General features: G+C 41.2%; 1 long non-coding RNA gene across 3 annotated transcripts in view; it reads right to left on the reverse strand.

Moving 5' to 3' along the window:
* LOC125294810 overlaps positions 1–17,534 on the reverse strand; it is a 60,118-nt gene extending 42,584 nt beyond the window's left edge. For 2 of the 3 annotated variants that reach the window (XR_007193563.1, XR_007193565.1), the window contains exons 1-3: positions 17,385–17,534; positions 14,783–14,938; positions 7,368–7,435 (exon numbers count right to left, since the gene is read on the reverse strand). This is a non-coding gene — a long non-coding RNA (uncharacterized LOC125294810). Of the gene's footprint in view, positions 1–7,367; positions 7,436–14,782; positions 14,939–15,922; positions 16,075–17,384 lie in introns of all 3 variants that reach the window. The other variant, XR_007193564.1, reaches the window with a different exon arrangement.
* Positions 17,535–19,157: the final 1,623 nt, after the last annotated feature.

A 19,157-nucleotide genomic window follows, 5' to 3' on the forward strand; every position in this document is an offset into this window, starting at 1 on the left:
GGAATTCAAGCCAAACCGTTGCAACTCTGCCATCAATCATTATGTTAAGCCCGCCTAACGACTCTCTACACGATTTGATTGGCCTGATAGAAGTTTAATTTTTCGAGCTCACAAGCCAACGGAGAGTTGCTAGACTAGCCCTGGCAGCAAATTTAATTTGCTGCCGCTAGGGTGCGTCTAGATTTCTAGGCTAAGTATAATACACAAGAGAGTGCGGTTTCCTCCACTTCAAGACTGACATTTCTAACTCACACCCAAAATATTTTATTAAGTGTTTGAGTGAGCGTGCCTACATTGCTGAAGCTATCTCGTAGCTCAACTGTTGCACATCGGTACTCTGTGCGCGCGACCAGAGTTTGCATCCTATTTATTCCTTTCACTTTTGAGTAAGAGTTGGCCTACGTGACACAATAATAGTTAATTAAATATTTATAGTTGCTCTACATCAAGAGACCATTAGGAACATGACATCAGTTAAATATAATAGTTTCACTACATGTAGTCAGGAACAAAAGCGAGCTCACCTCATGAGGGATTAGAACCTATAACGTTCAATAAACAAGCATAATAATTAAGGAACGTTGCAAACGTACCACGGGCGCAGCAGCACAATATCACGCAGCACCTGAAAATAGTCCCCGTAGACTATAACTTCCAGCAACAAGTTTGAGCTGCAGCAGATTATAATGCCGGAATAAGAGTATAGTTCCATGTGAAATCAGTCTAGAAAATCATCTCGTTTCATTTTCCAGTAGTCTCATTACACTTTCTAACTTGAGAAGAGACAAGTTTTAAACGGGAAAATTACCAGAAATGTTTAAGTGTGATGCTAGCAGGCGAGATGCTAATGGTCTAATTCGATTCAATGGTCTATGCTCAAAGGCGTAGGTTTGGTCTCAGCTTTGGTGGGGACACATCCCCAACTCCTGCTGTCACAATACCAACATTATTGTTTCAATACCAATACCAAGTGAAGAATCTCGATACCTTCTAATTTTTTTTTTTTTTTAAATTTGATTTGACGGCATCAGTAATATTGAATATTGTGTGATTTCACATCAGTGGCAATCATAGAATTTGATTGACCCTCCACACACACACACACACACACCCAAACCACACACACACAGAAAGTGATGGTTGTCATCAGGTTTCTATTTCTTATTTTGGTATTCATATAAACTTTATATACTGTATATTGTTAATTATTTATAGCATTTTATGATCTGCATAATTACTAATAGCTAAACATATTTGGTCATTTGAATACATCATAATGATATTTAAATTATTAGTCTACAATATCATCACATTTGTGGTGTGCAAGTTTAATTGTGTGCCTGTCACTTTAAGGAGAACGTGAACGCAATTATCTTTCAAACTCACGGTTTTAGGCTAGTGGAAAATAGTTTCGCATAGTGCAAGGATATGTGGATTCAATTCATCATGTTTGCTATATCATTAGATAAAATAAATGTTCAAAAAAAGAGTCAAAGAAAATCTTTCTTGAATGAGATTATAAAAGGAGATACGCAAGTGTCTCGCAATGTTCATTTCTATAAGTATGTATATGCACCATAGTTTGTCTTTTATTTCTTTGCATTGTGCAGCCTACATTCACAAATACATTAGCCTACATCAACAGAATATAGGAACAGGAAAATGTCTCGGATCCATTGTTTATTGCGACTGCAAGATTGGTAGCCCAATTAACAGTCAGTGATGGTGACTTCTATTCTGTGCTATATGCCACTGTCTGTGCAGCACACCCCTATTCAACATGACTCCTAACCTTGGTTGAAAGATTACAGAAGCTAGGTTAACTGTAACAATATCCTGGGTAATATCCTAACAGTTAATTCTATTTTCCTTAGTAAAATCCGCATTTGAAAACCTTGTCACCAGTTGCCACAGTCTGTAGTTACTATGCCTACTTAGACTCTGCATAATGAAAACGCTTCGAATGTTCCTTTTCTTCTTTGGCGGCATAGCTGATCTAGGCTACAAAGCGCAAAAGAGGCAAAATGTGCATGCTGAAGGGCAAAGGGAATATTACAATGTTTTACACCGGCCTCTTTTGGGTTATGTATTGGTAGACATCCCTGATAATTTAGCATACACACTCACTCGCTCGATAACTTAGCATACACTCTCGCTCGCTTTTCTGACAGTGTCACTACAAAGTAGGCCTAGGCTATGCTTTGACTCTGTTGTGTGTGTCAGATAAACCCCCTTTGGTTTCAGCCAATCAAATGACAGTGTTTATTTTACTGTCGTCCTTGCCGTTGGAATAGGCCTAGTCCAAATAGCACAAAGGAGTTCGCTAAAATATTGGTGGGGACAATTTTGTCATCTCAAAATTTTTATTGGGACTAGTTACTAGCGTCCCACCCTAAACCTACGCCCATGTCTATGCTAGGCTGGAGCTAAAAGTGGTATCGCCAGACTCGCCAGAGAACGGCTGAATGAACTGGAGAAAGGTAAAAAAAATCTTCCTTGTAATCATTTCTAGCATGTCAAGTGAAGCACAGTGAACCTACACCCTGCTACATTCCTGCTCTTGATCAGCACAGACATTGCCTTTCTCGTCCCTGTGTATTGCAACCCCCCCCCCGGTCCAATAACTCAGGCCCACGGGCATGCACTGCGGTGCCCTCTCCCCTGCCACCGATGGAGGTGTTTATCAAATGTTCCTGTGGGCTCCCAGGGCACACTGCCATGGCTTTGCCCCTGACATCTGTAGCCATGGATGCTAAGTGTGATGGATGGGGGCGGCAGTGTGGGCAAACAAAGCTCCTCACAATCTGTCACACGTACTTTAGCGCATCATCCGTCTCACATTTACCCAGCCCCGACCACGGAGGCATTGTTGTCGTGGTCAAGGGATTCCGCACTTAATGACTTAAGGTTTTTTTTACTCCCTATTCTCCTCACACCTCCGCCCCTCCCTCCTCCTCTCTCTCTCTCTCCTGTTGTTTTGCTTCTGATTTTTTTTGATGAAGTCTCCTATGACATGTTTATGCAAACAGTCATATCAGCTCAATTGCTCTCACTCTCTCTCTCTCTCCACTCTTCTGCAATGCACTCCCTCTTTGACTCCATCAAATTGTACCTTCACTCTGTCTTTTGAGAGGGTGTTAAAAAAAAAGGCACACCACCACCACTTCCTGCCACCACCTCTTCTCTAAAAATAGAAATGGCGCAGACAAAAACCTGATAACCTTTTCCCTGGGGTGACGTGTGGCAGCTGAGAAGGTAAGGGCATTTTCTCTTTCACTATTCTTTGTTAGAGGGGCTGACATGATTTTTCCCCTATTACACTTACTTTGGGGAGTCTGGAGTCAGACAGTGAGTGGATATCACCCAGAAGAGGAAGCACAATAAAACCTTCATAGATCTCTTAAAAAGGGAATCCCACAGTATGTGACCATAAGTTTAAAACCCTCACTAAGTGCAAAGATGCACAGCACCAATGGCAAACCTCTCAGACAAATCCTGACAACAAAATCACACTGGCAAACAACACCAAGTGCCATTCAGCCCTCAAACACTTGTTGAGTTTGACTAAAAGGAAAATAAACATTTGGAGAAAACATTTTTGAAAATCTATAGTCAAACTGTCCATAAGTCATGAACAGACTGTATATATATATAAACTCCTCCTCTTCAGCTACCAATTACAATTGTCACTACCAGGAGCATGGAGGCGAAAGGTCTGATTAGGTCAAAATAAAAGTCTGTTTAGGATGTTACTATATGTCACCAATGACACTAATTAGCCACCATGGCGCCCACAGCCTTGGCACCATTCCAGAGTCATCTCAATGACCCCCGATGTTGCCATGGACCTTGTAAAGCTGGCAGAGGTTGTCCGCCCACTGGTGCCATGGCAACAGGACACGGTTCCAAATAAACAGTGGCATCGTTGTTATTCCAGTCGTGGCAGGTGCACGCTGGCCTATCCGAGGTGAGGGAGGCACGGTTCCGACCAAACCCACAGGGGGGGAGACAGCCAGACTCCTTAATTACTCCATTTCAATACCAGCGAAATCTGTATATTTCCAATTACTCTGATTAGAAAACAGCTCCCCTCGCACCCAGCTGCATTCCAGTTCCAAGTGCTGGCTTTGCCGGCGGCCATCAGCGTGCGAGCGAGGCCGCTGAGGAGACAGATGGCGGGTTGGTTCGCACATGGCTCTGGTTCACATCTGATAGGGCTCAGTGGCCAGAGTGGGGGTGAGGTGTGAGAAGAGGGGGCAGGGATGTGGGGGAGATGCTGTGAGCTGATGAGCTCTAAAACCACCACCCTCTACACCTCTCATAGGCCCTTTGAGATCTTTCTACCGCCTCTACGTACGCTCAGACAAAGATATTTTTTTTTGGGGCTGCACTACACAAACAGGAAACAGGGTTATACTGGGTGTACTACTTTAACCCTCTTTTTCAAAGAGGGAGCTACTGTACTCGATCTATCTCTGTCTCTCCCATTTTCTGTCCTTTCTGTCCTGATAAAATCATTATCTATCTTCTCAGGTTATTTGAGTTGTCAGTCAGTAACTTTTATTATTGCTGATCCAGTTTGTTTGTTGTTTTATAACACTATGACGCTCATGAGCAACAAATAAGGAGTACATTATCTGTTTTGTCAAAACGGATCATTTGTGGCATTCATCTGGATCCATTATCTATGGAATGCTGCCAAAGTATACTTTTGCACTAGATTTCTCTGGGGTTCCATGGGTTTCAAAATGTGGGTCAAGATTTTTGATTTTAAACAAAGTGTTACCAAATGTCTTTAGTTTTACTTTCAGATATAATACATGACTATAGGCCACAAAGGCCACAGCTGCCCCTTTTCACATTTACTTTCATATACATATTAAATGTGGCTCATTTTTTGACTGAAATGAACTGAAATAAAAAAAATTCAGCCCACACGTACCGAGCCGTTTCATCAGTTGAGTAACAGGTGCACATTTTTGAACATATGAAATATAAAAATGCTGCAGCTGATTCATTAATACATTCATATTTTATTTACCTGATAAATCCATCCAGCGCTTTGAATCTGCTGCGGATGCATCAGGGCCCTTTTGATCTCTTCCACTGACAGTTGAAAGGAAGTTGCTTTCAAAGGGATGAGAACGCAGCCATTCACCTTTTAGTCCTGATGAGTGTTACTTACAGTTACCAGATGGACCAGATTATTCCGCCCTTTCCTCTCCTCTACGCAAATCATTAACTGGGAGGTCCTGGAGGAGGTCCAAAGCCCTCATACAGAACCGTCCACCTGGACTAGTAAGCCTACGTACTGTACAGCTATACTCAAACCTACTCAATATGTTGCTTTGCTATATGGTAAAAGGGTGTCTTGTTAAAGGATGTGGGTTTTAGAGCTGTTTTGGACATGTATAAGTAAATGTAAAGTTGATGGTAGAAAATGATTATTAAAAACTCTCTGTGGGTAAAGATTGTATGTGTTTACACTGAAGCTAACTGCTCACATGAGCCTGTTCTGGAGTTTTCCTTTCAAGGAGAGCAAACCTCCACTGGCATGCAAAGAGCACTGATATCCCAAAAGCCGAGAGCAATGTCCGAATTTGCTGTGACTTCTCAGAGAGTGATGTGACTGTCAAGTGGGACCACCTGTTTCATGATGACTATGGCTCAGACAGGTCACATATGCCAGTGACTTCTCTCAAAACCCATTTGGCTTACACAATGCTGCACCATCCTCAATGCAGAGCCTGTGAAATGACCAATTCAATCTCAAATGTGGAAAGCTACACTTTCTCTTTTGCATAAGAATATGCGCTAGTTCACTGATCAAAGCTCTGCCAGGAAAGCTAAATGAAATACATAAATGTGAGCGCTTTCCTTCTGCAGTGAAGAGAACAATATTGACAAAAGCAGGAGTCGCATCACTAAAAAAAAAGAAAACAAAAAAACTATGAATTTCATTTTTGGTGTATTTGTCAATATATTCCGGTAGATGAACCATGAACCACAATGTCTTTAAAATGGCTTTGCTTCCACCCACCCCCCACCCCATGAGTGTTTCATCATTACAGCCCATTTTTTTCATCACAGGAAATACCTCAGTGGTGCGAGAGCACAGAGTGACATGAGGAAATTGCTTGTTTACAGTCACTGAACAGCACCTCAGGACACCGAATGTGCTGGAAGTGAGAGTCATTACTTTCTCCTCTTTGTTTCGTATTTACTTTTCAACCTCGCATTGATAAAAGGAGCGAGCGGGAGAGAGAGAGGGAGAGGACGTCGGCACCGAGCAGGCCGTGGATCGCGTGGACGAGGATTGCGCACTAAATAGCTCGTCTCGTTCGTTTCATCTTCCGAAAGTGCCGTGCAGGTGTATGAAAAACCACAAGCCCTTGGCAATTTCTCATCCAAATCCAATTTAACGTAGTCCCCCCACCCCCCCACATACACACCTTCCACTTCTTCTTCTCTCTCCAACATGAAAGGGTACCTGTGGCCATGCAATGCCACGGGAGAGGCCAGGGTGTTAATTAAGTCCCTATCTCAAACTTTTGTTAATTTTAATAGTTTTACAAGGATCGGCGTGGCAGCTGTGGCAGGTGTAATTTCACGGATTAGCCCCGGCGCAGGAAGCTCTTGCCGGGCCCCTCCGGCTCTCCCGGCTCCCCTTTGAAGATAACTTTTTCCCATTATCCTAACAATGACACGTGGGATGCAACTCAATTCGTGCCGAGGCAGCGAACATGAGGACACCGGCACTCTCACTTAAGGCAACTCAGGGCCAAGAAAGAAAGAACGAGAGTGAGAGAGAGAGAGAAAGAAAAAAGCAATGTTTTTTTCTGTCCGTCTTCTTTCTCTTGTTCTTCCTCTTCTTCTTCCTACTCCTCATCTTCTTCTTTCTTTCGCTCCGTAAAGTAAAAGACATGCTTATGCACCTTTTTCTTCCTGGGCGGTAAAACGGTTAACACCAGCCTTTCCTGGGATGCGTTTTATCTGCCTGCCACCCACCCTCTCCACTGCTCCCCCGCACCCCACACACCAACCCCGCCGCCCCACCCACCCCACCACTACTATCCGACCCTCGCCAGTGCAGGGGCTGTGACAAGCCCTTCAGACTGCTGGAAATGGTTTGGCTTTGATGTGGAATTGGAGCCTGTGGAACTGTCTAGTGTGTGATTAGTGTGGAGGGAGAGCATAAGGAGAGAGAGAGAGAAAGAAGGAGAGAGAGAGAGAGAGAGAGAGAGAGAGAGAGAGAGAGAGAGAGAGAGAGAGAGAAGGGGTGATTGCCCTTTGAATTTGCCTCCCTTCCTTCTGTAGGCAGATGAATGGACAAGCCCAAGCTGGCAGCTCGGGGCATTTGTACAGACCTGGTCAGACGCAGGGCATGTTCAGGTGTTGGTGATTGGTGATCAAACAATGGGTGTACACAGGGAGCCTGCAACAGGAAGCAAAAATGAAGAGTCATACCACAAAGCAAAGAAGCTTCCCTGTTGTCATCAAATCCGATCATCTTTAATGGCCTAGTTGGTAACAGCTACATTTTCCTTTATTCACACCAAAATGATTGCTAATCATCACATTACAAACGATTATATATATCATTTGAAACATTTCATAAAAAATGATCAACTGTCTTGGAGTATCTATAACTTATTGTTAAAACTGGTAAACAACTGTATGTGTGCATTTGTATGCTTTCATATTTTGCTATACAATGGTGATGTCATCATTAAAGGGACACCAGGCATCGTTTTCGTGTTAATTACTCATCTTCGTAAGTCGGTTTATGGTTAAATGACTCATTACAGGGCAAATGAAGACTCTCTCGTCCGCCCCTACTGCCTGTAGGAAGAATATCCCGCTTGCAAGTTCAGTGTTTTGTACCCGGCGACTGAAGCCGTTTCAGTTTACATCCTGCATCCACAGCACAGAGGCAGGCTAACGAAACGCTAGCGATTGTTGCAAACGTGTGTATAATGGCAGAGCCGGCGAAGAAGCAGCGAAAACTCTTGACGGAAGATGCAAAGAAAAGGAAAAGAGCTTCAGACCGAGCGAGGGGGAGTTTTGTGGAGAAAAAGCATCATGGTGTCCCTTTAAATACTGTGATTCAGTACAGAGAGTAGTAGACACACACTTTGTTGTGGCTTCCTATTGTTTGATTAGCATTTGATCAAAGATAGATCCCAATGAAACAGGTCATAGGTATATAATAGTTTCAATATGATCAATCAATTGTTTTACCATTAAAAAATATGTTATGGTCTTGGTGGTTTACATATAAGGGGTTTACATATAACAAACAACCCCGGATGCACAACCAAAGGTAGACCAACAGGCCACACAACACATTTCTCCTCCATTAAACCTCCTTTAAAGGGCAGCCTAAGAATGTCTTATAAAAAAAAGTATAAACAAGTTTATTCTGGATCCCTTCAGTTGTGTCAGATGAAAGGCAACACTGGGCAGGTTGATGCCAAATTAATTCCGTTCCATCCATGAAAAGCAGAGGAAAGCAAAGAAGAGGATGAGCCAATTAAAGCCTGCGACTGTCAATTGCAGGGACACACACTGTGTGTGCTGGCATGCGTGTGTGTGTGTGTTTGTGTGTGTGCGTGCTTACAGTATGTGTGTGTGTGCGCCGTGTGTGTGCAGCGGAATGGGTAAAAAGTTATAAACTGTCATGACTGCATGTGAGATTAAATGGTGGCCGTTGCACGCTTTTTCTCCTTCACTTTGACTCTGTTTCACCAACACCATTTCCAAGCAGCTAGCTGAGGTGGTAGTCAGTGGCCCGTTAAGGTAGCTGTCAGTAACTAGCTAAGATGGTATTCTGTAGCTTACTGAGGTGGTATCAGATCATATCTGAGTCTACTGTAATGGCATGCCAGACCAGCATGCCAGACCAGCCCTCTGGTTTTCACATACAGTACATCTCCGTTTCTTGAGGTCACCGAGAAAAAAGAACCCAGAACCTTGAATTGTTGCAGCCAGGCAGCTACAGCGCTACATTCTGGGGTATGAACATGGGGGCTCACCAACATGCCCCCAGAGTGTAGCGTTGTAGCTGCCTAACTGCTTTAGCTGCTGGCTGCAACAACTCGAGCTAGGTTAAAACCGATTGTTTTTGGGGGGTTTTCCCGTACCAACAGTACTTGATACTGTACTTGGTGACCTTGAGAAACGGAGATCTATGCGCAAAATCCAAAGGAATTCTCCTTTAAGGACATTTCTGTCCCATAAAGACCAGTACAGAGAATTCCCCATTTAAAACAGCCCCTTTGGCTGACGTCTGTGGGGTAAGAAATCATTGACTATTTTGGTGGGAAAGTTCTCCAGGGATTCAGTGTTCTTGTGTGGTTGAAACCACCCTTTGTGTGTGCTTTATTCACTTTTGAATTATCAATACAACCAGCTATTTCCATTTTGTACATCCAACCAGTAAACTGAAAATCAATTCATGAGTTGAAGAAAGGAAGGATAATACCTGTTCTACAAATTGCCATTCCTGTGGGGGGTTTTTTTTGCAAATTGGGTATGTGATATCAGGAAAACACAGGTTATCTTAAAACACAGGTTAGCTTTATTTCTAGTAAATTATAGCCTGGGTTGAACCCAGACAAACTTGATAGTAAATCTGAATTTGCTTTGCAGATCCAACTTCCAGGAGTGTAACCAGCAGTGAAATTACCTAAATTATAATAACCTAAATTAAAACCAAACCTAATTGTTTCAGAAGGGCAGCAAACACATCTTTCTTCTAAGGTTTTTAATGCAGTTGTTTACTTAATTCCAAAGACAATACAGGTTTGCAACACCCACCAACGTAATAACTTCCCACCAAAGTAATAAACCACCAACGTAATAAAAATCTGCATAAAATCTGCACGTTTTAAACGTAATAATCCTGCCAACGTAATAATTTCCCACCAACGTTTGCAGGAAGTTAATACGTTAGTGGGAAGGTAAATAAATATTACATTAACCACCAATGTAATAAATCACTGACTTAGTGATATTATATCTGTTTTATCAGTTGTACGGGTATAGTTGTAAGGGTAAAAATGTCACCATCTAAACCATCTCATGACCATAAAACTTTGTACCCCCCCCCCCTCCGACTTATCTCTTAACTTATTATTCATCACATTTACTAGGTGCCAAGCAAAAGCTACAAGGTTTTTCAAACCCTTGTGTTCTTTTGTTATTATTTCACTTAAATAAATGCCATAATTGTAGTCTGTGTCAGCACTTAGAACCGTGTAGTAAATCGTTTTTAAATGTAGTATATTTATAGGGACAGGTCCCTGACTCTTTATGCAAAGTTGCTTTGGCATTGTGTTTGCCTTACACATAGTTTAACACCTTTAGTGGGGGCCAAGAAGATTACTGCATAGGCAATAATTGTTTTTCTACCTTTTGTTATTTTCATCACCTTTTTACTGGGGGCCACACAGTTGTGAATGCAACCCTTCTAACTTATGTTTCACTAGTTCATATTCCAGAATTTGCATAAAGACATAATAGCATAATAGAAGAGCATGTTTGGTGAAGTATCTGGCCATGGTCCTGAAGTGTTTCGCGGGATCGTGCAGGAGTCGACTGCGCAGGCAGGAGTCGAGCAGGATTTCGCCACACACCCCTTTATTCTTTAACTATGGAAGACGGGTGTCGTGAGGGGAGGTGTGAGCGGAGTAACGCCGATGCTGCAACTTCGGCAGGTAGACTGCTAATAAGTAACCTGACTGATTGAAAAAGGAAGCGTGGCAAATTCCGTCAAGCTCTTCCCGAACTTCCGTTTGTAAACAGCATTTTGTTAATTAATCAAGTTTTGGGTATTAGGCTATATATATTATATCACTATATAATGTCATTTTCTGTCGTTATAATCACTACACTTACATACTTTACTTGAGTATAACCTTCTCCAAGACTCAGTGATATTAATTAAAAGACGATACTTGTGGGTCTGGAGTGCCAAGTTACATTGTACGGCAGTTATTAGCGGTACTTGGTGGCCCTCACAAAAAGAAATCCGCAGGCCATAGTCAACCCCCCATTCCCTTCACCCTCTCTACTTAATGTCCATCATCTAGTCATTCAAGCTCTGGGGGTAATTTACCTATCTCCTTAAAGTCAAGAAGATCTGCTTTGCCTCTGCCTCAGCCTTGTCCATTAATTCTGTATATTGGGGCACATCGATTATATTAACAAAACATAAGTCAGTAGAGTAGAAACACTGTAGTTTTACTGCTTGGCCCCCAGTAAGAGAAGGCAGAAACACAATGGGTGCATTCACATCTGCTTGGCCCCCAGTAAAAAGATGATGAAAATAACTAAGGTAGAAAGACAATGATATCTTATGCAGTAATCTGCTTGGCCCCCACTAAAGGTGTTGTGTAAGGCAAAAACTAGGGCTGTCAATCGATCAAATTAATTACATACTCTGTGATATAATTAATCTGAATTAATCGCATATATAATTTTTGCTGTAAAAGTATTTTAAATATTTAAATTCAAATGAATCATTGAATAATCAGCATTAGTGATATTTTATTATTATTTTCACTGTTCAAATAATGGCTGTAATAATCTATGATATGACCTAATATGCTGAGGAAATAAATTCAAAAGTGCTTCGGGAAGAAGTTTTTTTTCACATACAAGGCATTTCAGGCCACAGATATAACCTAGGGGACACAATGAAAATAAATTAACACTCCCCTTAATGTCAACACTATTTCTTTGCATTGATGTGCGACTTTAGAGTTGACGAACTCCGGTGATATGCAAATTCCTTGCTGCAGACATTGCAGAGGACTTTATTTTAATCAACACTTTATTTTTATCAACACCATCAGGCCGTTTTTTAAAAGTAAATAAAGTTCCAATCAATGATCTAGGCAACACATTTTCTTCCCTCTCCTTTATCTTACAGTCTGACTAGAACGGCTCGGGGTCAAAGGTCATACAGAAATGATTAATCTGTGCTATTTTTTATCAGTTATTTTTTCTCAAATTAATTAATCAGTTATTTTGAAAGCCCTAGTAAAAACACAATGGATGACAAATAAACTTTGTCAAAAAAGTCTGGGACCTGTCCCTATAAATACAGTATACTACATTTAAAAATAATTTACTATATGGTTCTAGGGCTGCCACAGACTGCAAATATGACAGTTATTTAAATGAAATAATAACAAAAGATCCATGTAGCTTTGCTTGGGTCCTAGGAAAGGTGATGAATAATAAGTTGAGGTATAAGTAAAGGATGTGGGGGTATAAAGTTTTATGGTCATGAGATAGTTTAGATGGTGACAATTATTGACAACTATACCCTTACAACTGATAAAACAGATATAATATCACTAAATCAGTGATTTATTACATTGGTGGGAAGTTAATGTAATCATGTTTTAACCTTCCCACCAACGTAATAACTTCCTGCAAACGGTGGGAAATTGGGTTATTACGTTGGCAGTAGGCAACAGTTATTACGTTGGTGGGAAATTATTACGTTGGTAGGATTATTATGTTTCAAACGTGCTGATTTTGTGCCGATTTTTATTACATTCGGTCTTTATTACATTGGTGGGAAGTTATTACGTTGGTGGGTGTTACACAGGTTCCTGGGTTTTTGGTGATTCGGAAACGGGCGTCAATGGCCTCCGTTCCAGACCAACCTGCAGAGCAATATCAAATTTGCTAACAGGTTTGTGTGGGTTCAAGTAAATTATAACTATAAGTAAATTATAACTTTCAGTTTTCCCCCAAAAAAATATGGGAGAACTGAAAAGTGCGGTGAGGGGTTGGGTCAGGGTGCAAGTTTGGTTATGGGGGTGATCGCTCTCTTGGTTTGCTTTGTCCATGGCTCTTTGAAAACATTGTCCGTTATACATCATGACACTAATTAGGCAAATTGTAACCGAAAAATGTGCTGTAGTGCAGTGTCAGGCGTCCCACACCGTAGGCACCGTAGCAAGCTAAGTTACAAACTGTCAAAAGTAGCTTGATCAGCTACATTAGTAGCTACTTTCAGTTAATCAAACTGCATGCCAAGTCAATGCAATTTTAGTGATCAACACAACTGTCAGTCAGATAAAGGCTAAAAAATAATTGCCATGAGTTATCTAACTGTTTGAACTTCATCAATTATTCCATTCTCCCACCTTTTTCCTACTTAATTTGTTTTGTTAGCTGATATAAGCTTAATTTCATTCATTGATGCAAAATGGGAAAACGGTAGTTCAATAAAATTCAATCACCTGAACGTGTATTCGTATGTTTGTGTTGGATGTCGTTGACATCGACAGGAACTTTTTCTTTGGATTACACACAGAAGGCATCTGAAAATATATTTATTTTCGTTGGTCTCGACTAAAGTGACTTAGCCTACATTTGAAGGTATGGCCATGGGGTAACATGTTCATGCTCTACAACGGATCTTGGGCTATTCTGTCTTTTCCCTCCAGTGTCTGTATGTGTGTGTGTGTCGCTGTCTATGGTGTGTCGTCACCGTGAACATTAGTCTGTATGCCTACGCATGCGCTTGTACCTGGCGTGTTGTCGTCGACACAGAAACATCCTATTTTCCTAATTTATGTGTTTAATGGCTGCAGGGAAACGCTGTTATGTGTGAAATGTCAGAAATGTCCAGGAGAAATTAGCTTTCGAGGACGCTACTGCGCTACTTGATCAATAAAAAAAAGAGTTTAGCTACTAAAAAGTTACTTGGTTTTGTAAATAGCGACGTTACTGCCCATCACTGCGTATACCTTTCTCACACACTCTCTCCACTGAGATGTATTGAAAGAGGGGCTGCTTTTCTCTGCGAGCATTGCTGTGATGATAACAGTATTCTGGGAAAGGTAATCTGGGCCATAAACTGGCTTACCATTTCATTGATGTTCAATGGAACTCAATCTGATGCTTGGGCAAACAACAGTGTTTAGTAAGACTTCTCTAAGGCCTTCTGGCAGGGAGCTACATCATAAGAAAGAGTCTGAAATTGGTCCCATGTTCCTCACCCTGGGACGGAAGCATTGGGACTACACGGTTTGTTTCTTGTGCAGTTGGGCAAATAAGAACTGAATGTAAAATGTGGGCTATGAAGAAAAATGCCATAAACCATAACACTTAACTCCTGTTAAGTGTCTGAGTGAGTGAGTGTGTGTGTGTGTGTGTGTCTGTCATACACATTCCAGAGTCCACTTATGTTATCAGTGAATCTGTAGACGAGCCAAACTTGTTATGCTTAAGGTTGCTGATCACATGATAATCAATACCTGTACATAATGAATGCATTCTGTGAGCTGCTACTGCCTAAGGAGAATATGCATAAGAGCAAAAGGACGTGTTTCCAATGCCTGAATCAATGACCCTCTCATTCATCACCCACTTGTCTGAATAGGGGTGAAAAAGTACAATCTATCAGCTAACAGGGGCAAATGCTTAAAAGCACATCAGCTGCTCAACTTCACAAAAGTGAGCGCGGGACACCTCTTTTTCACCGACAACAAGAGACAAATGGCTTTCAGGGCAATTTGGAAAGAATTTACAGCGCATTTTTCAATTCCAGCCCCCTTCTGATAAAAAAAAAAAAAAAAAAAAAAAACATTTGCAAGCGAAGGAGAGAAACTTCATTTCAGCTTGGTATGGCGGCATTTTTCTTCCAGGGTGCAGATAAAGGGGCCGGGAAAACAATCGGATGAAAGGAACCACAAAGAGAACACGACGGGCACGCCACGCGAAACACAAGCCCTTATCTTTCCTCCCCCGTCCCTACCTGTCTCCATTCATGCAATTCCAAGGATCCACTTCCCTTAATGTTGACAAAGGAGGCAGGAGGAGTTATCGCCGTGGTGCCAGGTGTTTCTGGGTGGGGGGACATCAGTAATGGCTGATGCCTCCGACTTCGTACCTCCACTTCCATACAGCAGATCTGATAAAGAGAAATATGATGGCATCATCAGTATGCACAGCGTTCTATCAGACTTACTGCTCCGTTGGTGATTAACTCTAACACGGGCAGGGGAAAAAAAAAGATTGTTATCATTTGATATAAAAAAATCTATTTTCCCCCCCAGGAATCTGAGGCAAGAGGCCAATGAGAAGAAATAAGTCTATTATGCAGGATTAGAGAGAATTTGTATTGATACATTAAAAAAAAAACTAATTCGTTGATGGGATGAAATGACATAGTATTTCTGTCTGCATAACGAAAGCAATGCAGTCAAATAAAATAGTTCAGGAGCAAATAACGGTTGGGATGGCAACTAACAATCAGAGGCTTACGGTTGTAAAAGACCATCATTATAACCTGTGTATATGTACGTATGCTCTAGGTAAAGGTTAAGTTATATCCTGGTAAAATCATAACATGACTGCTCACACATTGTATCAACAATGTAACTAGCAACATTGTTATGGATTGGTCTGCATGAATGCAACTTATAACACAACAATACCACGCAGTAGGCTAGCCTGAATAATGACCATCCATATTATTCTCATTCAAGTGCCTTCCCTCGTCAGACCACAAGGGGGAAACAGACTGCGAACTCAGCAGATTACTTTGAACTATTTCAGCATATAAATGTCTCACTTTCATTTGTTTCCGCAAAGACACTATTACAGTATTCTCCCTCTGCTAACATCATTGGCATACAGTAGGTCTGCCTTGTGTGCTATTCTAATTCCATATCAATATCTAAAGACACAAAACTCAAATCTCAAATCAATACTATCCATTAGTGTTAAAGTAATCACTTGCACCAGCATGAAGCCAGGTTGCAATGTTTTGAACAATGTGTTTTCTGACGGTAAAGGATGATAAAGGAATAAGAGCAACCACCTTACTCAACAAGTAGGCCTACATGCACCCGGACCCCGATGTTGACCTGTAATGCTGGAATGTGTAACATACCGGTAAGTGAATGAAAAGCAGTGCTCAACATTTATGGGAGCTCCTTCAGGGCTGCTGGAAAACCATTCCCAGTGTCTAACTTAAGGTGGCTGAGAGAATGCCAAGAGTTTGAATTGCTATTATCATAGAAAAGGTTGGCTGGTTTGAAGGGCCTGAAATATAAAACACGTTGCTTTGTTTATTACTTTTTTATTGTTTACTACATAACCCCACAGGTGTTACTTCATACTACATATTTTAGTTTTGTTCCACAATGTAATAGTCAGAAAAAGAAAGACCCATTAACAAGTAGGTGTTTCAAAACCTTTGACCAGTAGTGTAACTTAGTGCATGTCTCAATAAGGCCACAATGTGTTTCTGAGTATACACACTAACATTTAAACCCTAATAAGACACCTCTTTAGAGTCAGACACAATCCACCTGCTGGCAGTGATGGATGGCACAGTTCATTGATCACTGTATCAATAAGGTGGTGATACCAGTGCATTACTCACACAGGGATTTCTGATAGTGCTGATGGTGGAAAGGTCTGTGTTTAGGAGGAAACCTGTATGGACTGCAATGAACAAATCTGCACCAGTCGGCCATTTTTAAAGTGTATACTATTATATAGGGTAAGTTTGCAAAAGTGCATCTTCACTCTAGGAGCTTAATCGTTTTTTGTTTTGTTTTGTTGTTCCATGTACACTGTCATTTAGGCCTACTTTTCTTTTGGCTGGCTTTTGACTTATGTGTGGGACCAACACTTTTTCAGGGAGTGCTAGTAGTAATAAAATATAGTTGCACATTTGTAAAACACTCATCTCCCCAAACTGATGATAATTTGATGAGTCTATTTGCAATCTCATCTTCAATTTCATTTTCGCTACCACAACAATACATATAATTGCTCAATTATTGTATACACCTAATGATGACATACAACTTTCAATGCAGCAACAGAGATGTGTTTTTATGTCAGAAAGTGTTTAGTTTGTGGAATTATTAGTCAAAATATTCTTGTTCTTCAAAACTTCTTCCATCTAAATGTTAATGTTACACACACACACACACACACACACACAGTTTTGAGTCTGGGTGAGGGGGACATGCAAGATGCGGAATTGAGGGATAGGCCAAACAACCTCTAACATTTATGACATTCTAAAGTAGGCTAGGCTAAATGCACTCACTTAGCATGCTACATTTATGAATTGTGCTTTTAAGAATGTTGATGTAGGCTACATTACAGTAGGCTAATGAATAGCAAATGTTTAAGACAAAATACATAGGTAGGCCTAACTGACTGCAACAAGAGTGCAGACTTTTTAAGGGGTAAAGTTTAGGCTACTTCTGAAAGTGTACTAATAGGCTCATTTATAATTGCTATATGTATGCTACACATTTTACAGAGAACAAACATTGCATTACAGACAGTAAAACAGACCCTTAAGTAGTTTCATTAGTTAGTATCAACGTTACCTTGCCACAAAGATTTTTCAGTGATGTACCCCCTGTGAAAATTTTTTTTTTTTAACCAAGTACCCCCTAACCAGCGCAAAGCATTTTTAGTTCTGGTTAGGCCTTCTTTAGGCTCTGGTTTGGCCTTCTTTGCCACTTGTCCCTCCGTGTTTTCACAAGAATTACCGTTTGAGTTTGGACAGTGATTGACAGGTGATGGCGGGTGGCATGTGACAGGTTGGGTCGAACCATCCTGGTACGGGGGGGGGCTCTGGGTTTTTAGGATAATGAAATTGAAAAGCCTACTGAAATATAAAATTCCTTTTATGAACTTATATTTTCTTGAAATATTTATTAAATAATTGTGTTTAAAAAATACCGTAGCCTACCCCCTGGAGTGCCTTCACGTAGCCTACCACCATTTGAGAACCACTGGCCTACAGTATGTTATGCCCATGGTGGTTAGCATTCCCTTTTCATGTTCAATCCTTTGCACGTCCTTGCTCGGCCATCTTCCCAAGGTATTATTTCCTTGATTTTAACCTTAAAAAGTATTTCTAATTGCCGCCTTGACAAACAGGCAAACCGATGAGCGGCTCGATTACTTAAGACTAACATCAACAGCCTATCGGAACTCTCCCTATTAGCCTACCGTCGGTCCCGTATTTCCACCGTCTTGCGTGTATAATTCACTTAATATCCATTTCTATACAAACCAAGACGACGGAATCCTAAAGAAACGCAACCACCCACACCATAGGTGTATCTTAATTAGCTATGTACCAAAAATTACATTTCACGGTGACTGAAGAGCTGTAAACAGTGTTGTAAGGATGCCTGTAGGCCTGCAACGCTTGGAGCTCCAGTGGAATTTTAATTTCATTACGAGAATGCTCGGGTCTAACCAGAGCCATTATATGTATCCGGAAGCACTGGTGCAGGGGGTGCGAACGCACCCCCACTTTTAGGGGGAAAAACAAAAAAGGGCAGTTGTTGACCACAACACCGACACGGCATCGCCCAGTGGTTCCCAAATGGGGGCACGTGAAGGCACTCCAGGGGATACGTGAGATTTTAACGCTTTCGAAGCCGATTGGCGCAAAGTGCGTCAAAAAACACACCCTTTCTTCTCTGTTACATTGGTCCACAACTAGCAGCGAGAAGCCTTTATTGTGTGACAGAGCAGAAGTGGGGCTTTCCAACGAGATCACGCACTTGTCTGTACGTTAAATTCATGAAATTAAATCAAATTGCATCATATTTACAGTCTCTGCGTTCACCTGCGCACCCATTACTCTCGTTTGAAACCCGTGAACGCATAGATATGGCAAGCATATCAGATGAAAGAGGAGACACAGGGCTATCCATTGGTACCAAGTATGTCGATCCTTCTGGCTTATGAAAACAGACGAAGTGACTGCAAAATAATAACGTCATGTACAAAAACCAACTGCACACCCATTACTCTCGTTTGAATTACTCGCGGAACTGTCATCGAATAGAGCCACGCAGATGAAAGAGGAGACACAGAGCTATCATTTGATACCAAGTACATCCTTCTGGGTTATAAAACAGACGAAGTGACAGCAAAATAATAACTTCATATAGCTCGACTTACCTCACGTTTTTCTCTGTTTTTGTGGCAAAGCATGTTTATAATCCAACGCTATTGTGTGTTTCTCTATGGTAAAGAATGTTCATAATCCGGTTTTGAGATCCTAGCAAATTCCTGCATGGCATTCAATTCAAGGCTCACATTGCATCCCAATTTGTTCGACAAAGATCACCTTTTTT

The sequence above is a fragment of the Alosa alosa genome, chromosome 5 (assembly GCF_017589495.1).
Source record: "Alosa alosa isolate M-15738 ecotype Scorff River chromosome 5, AALO_Geno_1.1, whole genome shotgun sequence".
NCBI classification, from domain to species: Eukaryota; Metazoa; Chordata; class Actinopteri; order Clupeiformes; family Clupeidae; genus Alosa; species Alosa alosa.